Raw genomic sequence first — 10,638 nt, 5'->3', positions numbered from 1 at the left:
ATCCTGAGGACCTTACGTTCAAGGCGATTGAACATGTGGACCTGGGCGAGAGAGGTGGTGATCTTGCAAACAAGCTCTCAAGACGTGAAATGTATTGGATTTTCCAGCTGGGAACCCTGCAACCAACAGGTTTTAACGAAGGTTACGAGATTGCACCTTTCTTGTGAGGTGCAGTATCCTCATTTTTCATATAGTCCTGCTTTTCCACATTCACTCTAGCTCTCCCATACAATTATGCACTCTAATAAACTAATAAATTAATTAAGCTAACCTGATCTCGAGTGTTATTGAGCGATCGGATCTCCGGTGTAACGACGTCTCACACGTATATACAGTCATACCACACTGGTACGCCCAACCTCGTCCGATCTTGGAAGCTAAGCAGTGTATCGGGCCTGACCAGTACCAGGGGAGGGGACTACCTGGGAAGATCAGGTACTGTAGTGAGTGACGATAGGACGTTAAGCCACCTGGTGGGCGATCTATCAACACTCGGCATCCCTACGACTAAATGTGTCCTCTGACAAAAATGAATAATGATCATAATTAATATTTATTTAATGAATATAAATTTATAAATTTATAACTTATTAATAAATATGCAGTATACATACATGGTCTAAACACCTCCCCCTAATCCTAGATTCACCTGACAGAGCCCAGTCAGACATTTTTAACATATTACTGTATTATAGTTACATGCATATTCAATATTAGCCTATGGGTTGTTTAAATACTAATATTTTAATATTTTAATAATGACAACTGTTGTTTTATGATGGCAAAAAACACCAATATAAGGATCAATACCAAACTGTTTATCTCTTTTTCATATGGAAACGTTGCCATGGATATTTCCAAATGAAATTAATATGGGTCTCCTGAAACTACAACAAAATGGCCGCCGCAATTCCTTTGATCTCTATGGACTTTCCACACACGAAAATGGCCGCCGTGGAGGAGAAAACTGCTGACAAAATACGGAGGAGACAAAGCTGAACATACTAAACATGGACATAGAGATCTGGTCCCGCCGCCGGCGCATGCGCAGACACGGAGATCGGGTCCCGCCGCCGGCGCATGCGCAGATACAGAGATCGGGTCCCGCCGCCGGCGCATGCGCAGACGCGCACAGGAAGTGGGGCGGAAGTGCCCGAAGTCATGTGACCCGCGGCCTCCGTCACCGGAAGTGTGGCGGAAGTGCCGCTATTTAATGTATTAATCACTCTAAAACAGTATATTTACACTATTTGAACTTTTAAACCACTCGTTTTAGATGAGGATGTGCCCCAAATAACACCCATAGTTTGCAGTGATGTTTAACAACCACCATCATGTGTATCTTTATGTGAGACTCTGAGATTGAATCACCTGACCATCTGTGATGTCACAACTCCTTACCCAGTATGTAAGGGTATAAATAGGCTTAAGGAATCATTCTGTCCCTACCCTTTGAAGAAGTCATATGTGACGAAACGCGTTGGGTTCCCTGCACTGACCCCCTGCCTATTTTTTAAGCTAAGTCTTATCTCCTACCTTATATTTATATAATTTTATCTGTTGAAAATTTGTACTTTTATTTATTAACTTTTATATCTTATTAAATTTGAATATTTTTATATATATATTTTTTGGCTCATAAATTTAAAGATTTTTTAGTATATACTTTTTAAACAACACAGGTCGCCGGTACCCCTATCCCCCACTTCTTCCACAATTTTTAGCATTGCTCCACCAGCGTTGCATTTTTAGGGGGTGGCAGACACCTATAATAAGGTTATGTGTGTTTTTTAAAGATTTTTTCTCCTTTAAAATAGTTTGACATAGCTTTGGAATCTATCCCACAAGTGGCGCTGTATATATATTTTTTTACGTAACTGCTTCCTGGTGTATTTATATAGCAGCCTGGTAAGATAACCATCCATCACAAACTAGAATGTTTGGAAATAATGACCGCACAACTAAGAGAAATGATTTATGCCAAAAAATATTTAATGAAAATATACCAACAGAGGCTCCAACACCAACACAGGACATAGATGATATGTTCTGGGGCATAGAGAAACTTCTTATCAAGGAAGTAAAGACCTGGTGGGATATCAAAGGACTAGAACACTATGTTACAGTAAATAGAGTACCCAGAGGTTTGAGACTTCTCAAACAGCCAACGTTCGGCACTACGGATACAGAATTTGTAGAGGAATGGGACTCCATCCTGCATAAGTGTTCTATAGATCTTATGAAACTTCTCATCAGAAAAAAGAAAGATGCCTTGGTAGAACTAGAGGTTGAAATAAAGGCGAAAGACTCCGAAATGAGCAGTTTTAAGGATAAGGAGGACTATATCATTAACGAAAAAGTTCTCAAGAAGAAACTAGAACATGTTGAAGGGGTGGTCATGAAAGGGAAGGAGAAGAAATTTCTTCGGGACAAGAATGATTACAACCAAGGGCGTATGAAAAACTGGAGCAGATTCAAGGCCCAAGAAAATTACACTAAAGACGTGGGGAGATACCAATGGAAGATGATACCTAATAAAGGGAGAAAGAACAGAACCAATAGTGAGGATTCTCCATCAAACCCAAACTTAAGAATGGGTGATAGGTTCTCAGCTTTACAAAGAAGAGACTCTACAGGGGATCAGGATTTTTTATCGGTAAGAACGGGCGCACGAACAAAGGACATGATAAGAGGCGTGGTGAGAGAGGACAGCAGGCATGCATCACCCATGAAAAAACGACAGTTAGAAGAAGAGGAAAACGGGGCGGTAGGAGGGAGAGACCTAAAAAGAAGGAATCTACATTGATCAAACCACAGGACAAGGGTATTTTTAATCTATCACAGCACGTTTTAACAGATCCAGAAATTAAACTCCTTAGCAAAGGATTGTCATTTGCACCAACAAGTAGCTTAAACAAATTTGAGACCTTCATTGACTTGAACAAGTTTGTGAGAAAACTGACTCTAAAAAGACACTTTTTGAGGAAAGAGGATGCCATAATAAGCAATTACGAGGCAAAATCAAAATCAGGGTTAAAACCCAAATCGAAGTATTACCCATTGGAGTCAAAGGGGAGCAACGTCAGCCTTTTTTATGATATGGTAAAGAAAGACCTGTGTGATACAGAACTGAAACCACCCAAGGAAAAGAATATGAAGAATTGTGAATACGAAGCCTTGAAGAAGTTACAAAGAAATAAGAATGTAATTATCAAGCAAGCTGACAAAGGGGGGGGGGATTGGTTGTAATGGACTATGACCTCTATACAAAGGAAGCACTGAGACTACTGGGAGATAGAAATTCCTACACACCACTCAATGAGGATCCTCAGGTAAATTTTGTGGAAGAATTGAGGACCATACTTCTATATGGCCTACGAAATGATGTGTTAACGAAGGAAGAATACCAATATCTCATGCAATCCAATCCCATAACCCCCATTTTTTACTTTTTACCCCAAATACATAAATCCCTGACCAACCCGCCCGGCAGACCAATAGTGGCGGGTATTGGCTCTTTGACTTCCAATTTATCTGAATATGTAGACAAGTTTTTAAAGAACTATGTGAAAGACCTACCATCATATCTTAAAGACACGACATCAGTACTTAATATACTAAAAACAGTGAAATGGAAGGACACATACATCTGGGCGACGGTGGATGTCCAATCTTTATACACATGCATTGAACACTCAAAAGGCATCGCCGCATGTAGAGACTACCTAGATAAAGATCCTTCGTTGACTCCCATTCACCGAAATTTTATTTGCGATCTTATGCATTTTATCCTCAGCCACAACTATTTTAAGTTTTTAAATCAGTTTTACTTACAATGCTGTGGCACAGCTATGGGGACTATTTTTGCCCCAAGCTTTGCAAATCTTTTTATGGGACGTTGGGAAGAAACACATGTCTACAGTTCAGTTGTTTTTAAGGAGAAAGTGGTCTTTTATAAACGTTACATCGACGATATTTTAATTATTTGGGACGGCACCCCTGAATCTTTTAATGAGTTTTTAACAATGCTGGGAAATAACAATATGAACTTGACATTTACCTCAATTACCAACAGTAGGTCGGTTGAATACTTGGACTTGGTTTTAACTGGGGAATCTGGAGGCGTTACCACTAGGAATTTCATCAAAGAGGTCGACACGAACAGTTATTTACATTTTCGAAGTAACCATCTAGAAAAATGGAAGAGCAATATACCGGCCTCGCAGTTCTCAAGAATTAAGAGAAACTGCACAAGCACCAAAGACTGTGAAGATCAACTGGAGATATATAAGAGAAGATTCCAAGACAAAGAATACCCGGAGCCCATCTTGAATGAAGCAATAAAGAAGACAAGAAGTTTGAACAGAGAGGACCTGCTGAGGTACAAACCGAGAGATGAAATGAAGGACGCAGTCGCTTTTATCACCTCCTATAGTCAACATGAGAGGGTAATAAGGAATTCACTAAAAAAGCACTGGAACATTCTTCTGATGGATACAGTATTAAAAGATATCCTACCGCCCGAACCAACACTCGTTTTCAAAAAGTCAAGAAACTTGAAGGACTGCCTGGCACCCAGCATGATAAAGGAGAAACCCAACCAAAGGATCCCAATGCTTAAGTGTTTAGGATCTTATAAATGTGGGAAGTGTAACGTTTGCAAATATTTACATCGGAACAGGAAAACCTTCAGTGATATGGAAAATAAAAAGGAATATACCATTAAACATTTTATGAACTGCAATACAACGTCCGTGATCTACCTGTTGGAATGTGCTTGTGGGATGAAATACGTGGGCAAGACCAAGAGACCGTTGAAAATAAGGATCCAGGAACATATCAGAAACATTAAAAACAAGGTCGAAAGCCACACGGTCTCCAGACATTTCACAACACAACATAATTCAAATCCTGAGGACCTTACGTTCAAGGCGATTGAACATGTGGACCTGGGCGAGAGAGGTGGTGATCTTGCAAACAAGCTCTCAAGACGTGAAATGTATTGGATTTTCCAGCTGGGAACCCTGCAACCAACAGGTTTTAACGAAGGTTACGAGATTGCACCTTTCTTGTGAGGTGCAGTATCCTCATTTTTCATATAGTCCTGCTTTTCCACATTCACTCTAGCTCTCCCATACAATTATGCACTCTAATAAACTAATAAATTAATTAAGCTAACCTGATCTCGAGTGTTATTGAGCGATCGGATCTCCGGTGTAACGACGTCTCACACGTATATACAGTCATACCACACTGGTACGCCCAACCTCGTCCGATCTTGGAAGCTAAGCAGTGTATCGGGCCTGACCAGTACCAGGGGAGGGGACTACCTGGGAAGATCAGGTACTGTAGTGAGTGACGATAGGACGTTAAGCCACCTGGTGGGCGATCTATCAACACTCGGCATCCCTACGACTAAATGTGTCCTCTGACAAAAATGAATAATGATCATAATTAATATTTATTTAATGAATATAAATTTATAAATTTATAACTTATTAATAAATATGCAGTATACATACATGGTCTAAACACCTCCCCCTAATCCTAGATTCACCTGACAGAGCCCAGTCAGACATTTTTAACATATTACTGTATTATAGTTACATGCATATTCAATATTAGCCTATGGGTTGTTTAAATACTAATATTTTAATATTTTAATAATGACAACTGTTGTTTTATGATGGCAAAAAACACCAATATAAGGATCAATACCAAACTGTTTATCTCTTTTTCATATGGAAACGTTGCCATGGATATTTCCAAATGAAATTAATATGGGTCTCCTGAAACTACAACAAAATGGCCGCCGCAATTCCTTTGATCTCTATGGACTTTCCACACACGAAAATGGCCGCCGTGGAGGAGAAAACTGCTGACAAAATACGGAGGAGACAAAGCTGAACATACTAAACATGGACATAGAGATCTGGTCCCGCCGCCGGCGCATGCGCAGACACGGAGATCGGGTCCCGCCGCCGGCGCATGCGCAGATACAGAGATCGGGTCCCGCCGCCGGCGCATGCGCAGACGCGCACAGGAAGTGGGGCGGAAGTGCCCGAAGTCATGTGACCCGCGGCCTCCGTCACCGGAAGTGTGGCGGAAGTGCCGCTATTTAATGTATTAATCACTCTAAAACAGTATATTTACACTATTTGAACTTTTAAACCACTCGTTTTAGATGAGGATGTGCCCCAAATAACACCCATAGTTTGCAGTGATGTTTAACAACCACCATCATGTGTATCTTTATGTGAGACTCTGAGATTGAATCACCTGACCATCTGTGATGTCACAACTCCTTACCCAGTATGTAAGGGTATAAATAGGCTTAAGGAATCATTCTGTCCCTACCCTTTGAAGAAGTCATATGTGACGAAACGCGTTGGGTTCCCTGCACTGACCCCCTGCCTATTTTTTAAGCTAAGTCTTATCTCCTACCTTATATTTATATAATTTTATCTGTTGAAAATTTGTACTTTTATTTATTAACTTTTATATCTTATTAAATTTGAATATTTTTATATATATATTTTTTGGCTCATAAATTTAAAGATTTTTTAGTATATACTTTTTAAACAACACAGGTCGCCGGTACCCCTATCCCCCACTTCTTCCACAATTTCTGTATATAGTATTGTCAGGTGCAGTTTCCCTATCACTTTCTTAGATCCTAAGAAAATGTCAAGTAAATCCAACATAATTAAAGGTATCCTCGACTGAAAGGCCATAGCATTTTCCTACATAAAGTTATTAAAGGATACATTTTATGGGCTGTTTGCTCAGCATCTGTGAGAAATTGATGGCTTGTACTCTGCATGTTCTTCAAAAGAACATGGATTTTCTTCTAAAGGTAGAAAAATAGAGATTTTAAAACAGTACAACCTATTTCATTTGCCATGCTTATAATAAGTATTGTGTTTGAAGTTTTGGCTAATATCATTTAAACCATATTATTGTAAATCTCTTAAATTTGACTATTTCTGTGTATAATATTCCATAACAACCATCAACAATGCTGATAGGGGCACCTGAATAGTATATACTTCAAAAATAACTCCATTATATTTTTTGTGAATTAACCACAAAATGCTGCAGCAAAACTGTTCCAGTCTCATACCTGGAAGGTCCATTGTTCCCAGAGTAATGTTAAATGGAACTTATTTTCATGTTTTTATAACACTGATTGAACAAATTCCATGGAATTGAGGCGGACTTCTAATATGCATTATAAACATACTAAAGTCTGTAGTGGATTTAAATCAATGCCAAAACTGGGTCTGATTCAGAGATGGATACTTTTGCATAGCAGCTATGAAAAAGCAGACCCTGGCCGGGCCACATTCCTGCTCAGTGCCAATCACTCCCTGCCCCCAAACAGTCTCTACCTGTCTGGCTGTGACTCAGGAGGCACCTTATGCGGCTCATACTGTACATGTGCAGAAGGTGTCCTGTGCATGAACAGTCCCACAAATATCATAGACCTATGTAAACCAGTGAAGGGGGGCTGCTGATTTACTAGGCTCCAGCAGTTAATAACACCTTCAGATCATGTTTTCTGCTGCAGCCTATGGACTACACTCAACATAAATTACTTGGAGAGTGTTCTTTAAGGACTCTCCCTAGTAATGGCTGCCGGACATGCTCAGTCACCAGACTACGCAGTAGCACTATGCTGTCTCAAAAGATGAGTGAAATGAAAGCTACAGTAATGCAATCATGATCACTTTGCTTCACAGGGATAGGCTCCTTTTTGAGTCTCTGTCCCTGTATCTATATACAGATGTAGCTATGCTCATCTTTACTGCAATGCAGTATATAGCAACATGGCTTGCTGCATGGCATGCCAGGGTGCGACTATTAATGCCGCATCATAGCAAGATGAACATGGCTACCTCTATATTGTTACATTCGGGCAACATTTCTTTATTACCACGAATAGCTTTGATAAATTACAATTATCAGGGCTAAACCTGACAATTACTAAATATGGGAGTAATTCAGAGTTGATCACAGCAGCAAATTTGTTAGCAGTTTGGCAAAACCATGGCCCTCATTCCGAGTTGTTCGCTCGCAAGGCGATTTTAGCAGAGTTACACACGCTAAGCCGCCGCCTACTGGGAGTGAATCTTAGCTTCTTAAAATTGCGAACGATGTATTCGCAATATTGCGATTACAAACTACTTAGCAGTTTCAGAGTAGCTTCAGACTTACTCGGCATCTGCGATCAGTTCAGTGCTTGTCGTTCCTGGTTTGACGTCACAAACACACCCAGCGTTCGCCCAGACACTCCCCCGTTTCTCCAGCCACTCCCGCGTTTTTTCCGGAAACGGTAGCGTTTTTATCCACACGCCCATAAAACGCAGTGTTTCCGCCCAGTAACACCCATTTCCTGTCAATCACATTACGATCGCCGGAGCGAAGAAAAAGCCGTGAGTAAAAAAACTATCTTCATAGCAAAATTACTTGGCGCAGTCGCAGTGCGAACATTGCGCATGCGTACTAAGCAGAAAAACGTTGCGATGCGAAGAAAATTACCGAGCGAATCACTCGGAATGAGGGCCCATGTGCACTGCAGGTGTGGCAGATATAACATGTGCAGAGAGAGTTAGATTTGGGTGGGATGTTTTGTCTCTGTGCAGGGTAAATACTGGCTGCTTTATTTTTACACTGCAATTTAGATTTCAGTTTGAACACACCCCACCCAAATCTAACTCTCTCTGCACATGTTCTATCTGTGCACATGGTTTTGCCCAACTGCTAACAAATTAGCTGCGGCGAACAACACTGAATTAGGCCCTATGGGGGTCATTCCGACACGATCGCATGCTGCAGTTTTTCACAGCCATGTGATCGGGCCCAAACTGCGCATGCGTTGCGGCCGAAATACGCAGGCGCGTTGCTGCCCGGCGACAGGGGATGCCGGGCAGCAATGAAACTAATGAAGATCGGGATTGCAGTGGCGACCGCAAGGTGATTGACAGCAGGAGGGCATTCAGGGGTGGCAACTGACCATTTTCTGTGAGTGTCGACGAAAACGCAGGCGTGTCCAAGCGTTTACAGGGTGGGTGTCTGATGTCAATTCCAGAACCTGAGAGGCTGAAGTGATCGCAGCAGCTGAGTAAGTTCAGAGCTAATCAGAAACTGCACAAAACTTTTTGGCACAGCTCCCCTGCACATGCGTTCGCACACTTATTAAGCTAAAATACACTCCCCTATAGATGGCGACTATCTGATCGCACAGGCAGCAAAAAATTGCAGCATGCGATCAACTCAGAATGACCCCCTTTGTCCCTAAAGCAGAAAGCACTTTGACTATTAGAGAAGAATAATACAACTTGAGGAAAGCGGAAGGGATGTTAAGGATTTGAAAAATCCAAATATACAATATAATAAAAAAAACTGAAAAAAAACTATACAGGAAACACACAGAGAGTCTAGAGATAAAGAATACAATTCTAAAGGAAAGATGCTTTCACTATAAAAGAGAGGAACACTTAAAAAGAAACAAAGCACAAGTTGTGTTAAAGGGAAAAGATGTATGTGTTTTTTTTGAGGGGGGGGGGGGGGGAGTAGTAAAATAAAGAGGAAAAAAAAAACACTTGTTACATGAGCAATTACCCAAACTACTGTACCATTTGGCCCATGAGCTATTTTAATGTCAGGTGGTTAAAAAATCCTCAAAAGCAACATTATTTATCTCAAGCATTGAAAAAAAGTAAAGAATAGACACCTTCTAAAACTATTTGGTTCAGTGCTCGAAGTGGAGCGGTATACACTGGTATGGCATATCACCACTTCGAGCAAAGACTGAGACCCCCGCTGCCGCAGTATTTCAAATTCAGTGCTATTGATCCATTAGCCAACCTGATTGGCTGCCGGTCTGTGGCAGATTTGATAGCAGTGGTCATAGGTAGACCAGAGCTGCGCCAAAGGCCACTGTTGCACGCTGTCTCCTTTGCACCCACATCCTCCTGCTCCGCACTGCCGCCTCCCACGTCCTGCTGCCCACAGCCTCCAGCACCCAAAGCCTCCTGCTCCGCACTGCCGCCCACAACCTCTGCACCGCTGACCACAAACTCCTCATCCACCACCGACAATGACCACAGCCAACTCTGCACCGCTGCTGACCACATCCTCCATTCAGCCAGTCACAGCCTCCTCAGGACCAAGGTTTCAGTATGGATAGAATTACCTCGAGGAGACAACCAAAAGGACCTGAAATATATCCAGTACAGGTACAAAGAATAAGAATCCCAGCTTATGTACCAGCAAATTTGGCTGCAAACACAATACAACCAGAAGTAGGAGAGGGGTTTTGTTGTAGGCAACCAGCAGCACAGATCATGGTTTGACTCTGATATGCATGACATTGTATCAAAAGCTCCTGACCCTAGGAAGAATCCAGCAGCATTTTGGTCTTATATGAAGAGAACATATGCAATTTGGACACCAGCATGGGTGGACTTAAACCAGGTATGTACAGCACTATTGGGAACAGGAGCAGCACATGAAATAGCCACCAGCTCACCACAGGTAGCTGAACATGGTTGTAAAGTTATTATCACAGCATCACTAGAAACAGAAAGGAAGACCCCTGAGAGTGGTCAGCATTACATGGCAAGATTACAGAGA

The 10,638-nt window shown here is 41.4% G+C and overlaps 2 pseudogenes; both read left to right on the top strand.

Moving 5' to 3' along the window:
- The first annotated feature begins 327 nt into the window (after positions 1 to 327).
- Positions 328 to 447, top strand: LOC135052436 (5S ribosomal RNA; annotated as a pseudogene).
- Positions 448 to 5,235: 4,788 nt separating this feature from the next.
- Positions 5,236 to 5,355, top strand: LOC135052434 (5S ribosomal RNA; annotated as a pseudogene).
- Positions 5,356 to 10,638: the final 5,283 nt, after the last annotated feature.

The sequence above is a fragment of the Pseudophryne corroboree genome, chromosome 2, assembly GCF_028390025.1.
Source record: "Pseudophryne corroboree isolate aPseCor3 chromosome 2, aPseCor3.hap2, whole genome shotgun sequence".
Lineage (NCBI taxonomy): Eukaryota > Metazoa > Chordata > Amphibia > Anura > Myobatrachidae > Pseudophryne > Pseudophryne corroboree.
The sequence above is the reverse complement of the archived record's forward strand: the minus strand, read 5'-3'. Positions and strand labels throughout refer to the sequence as shown.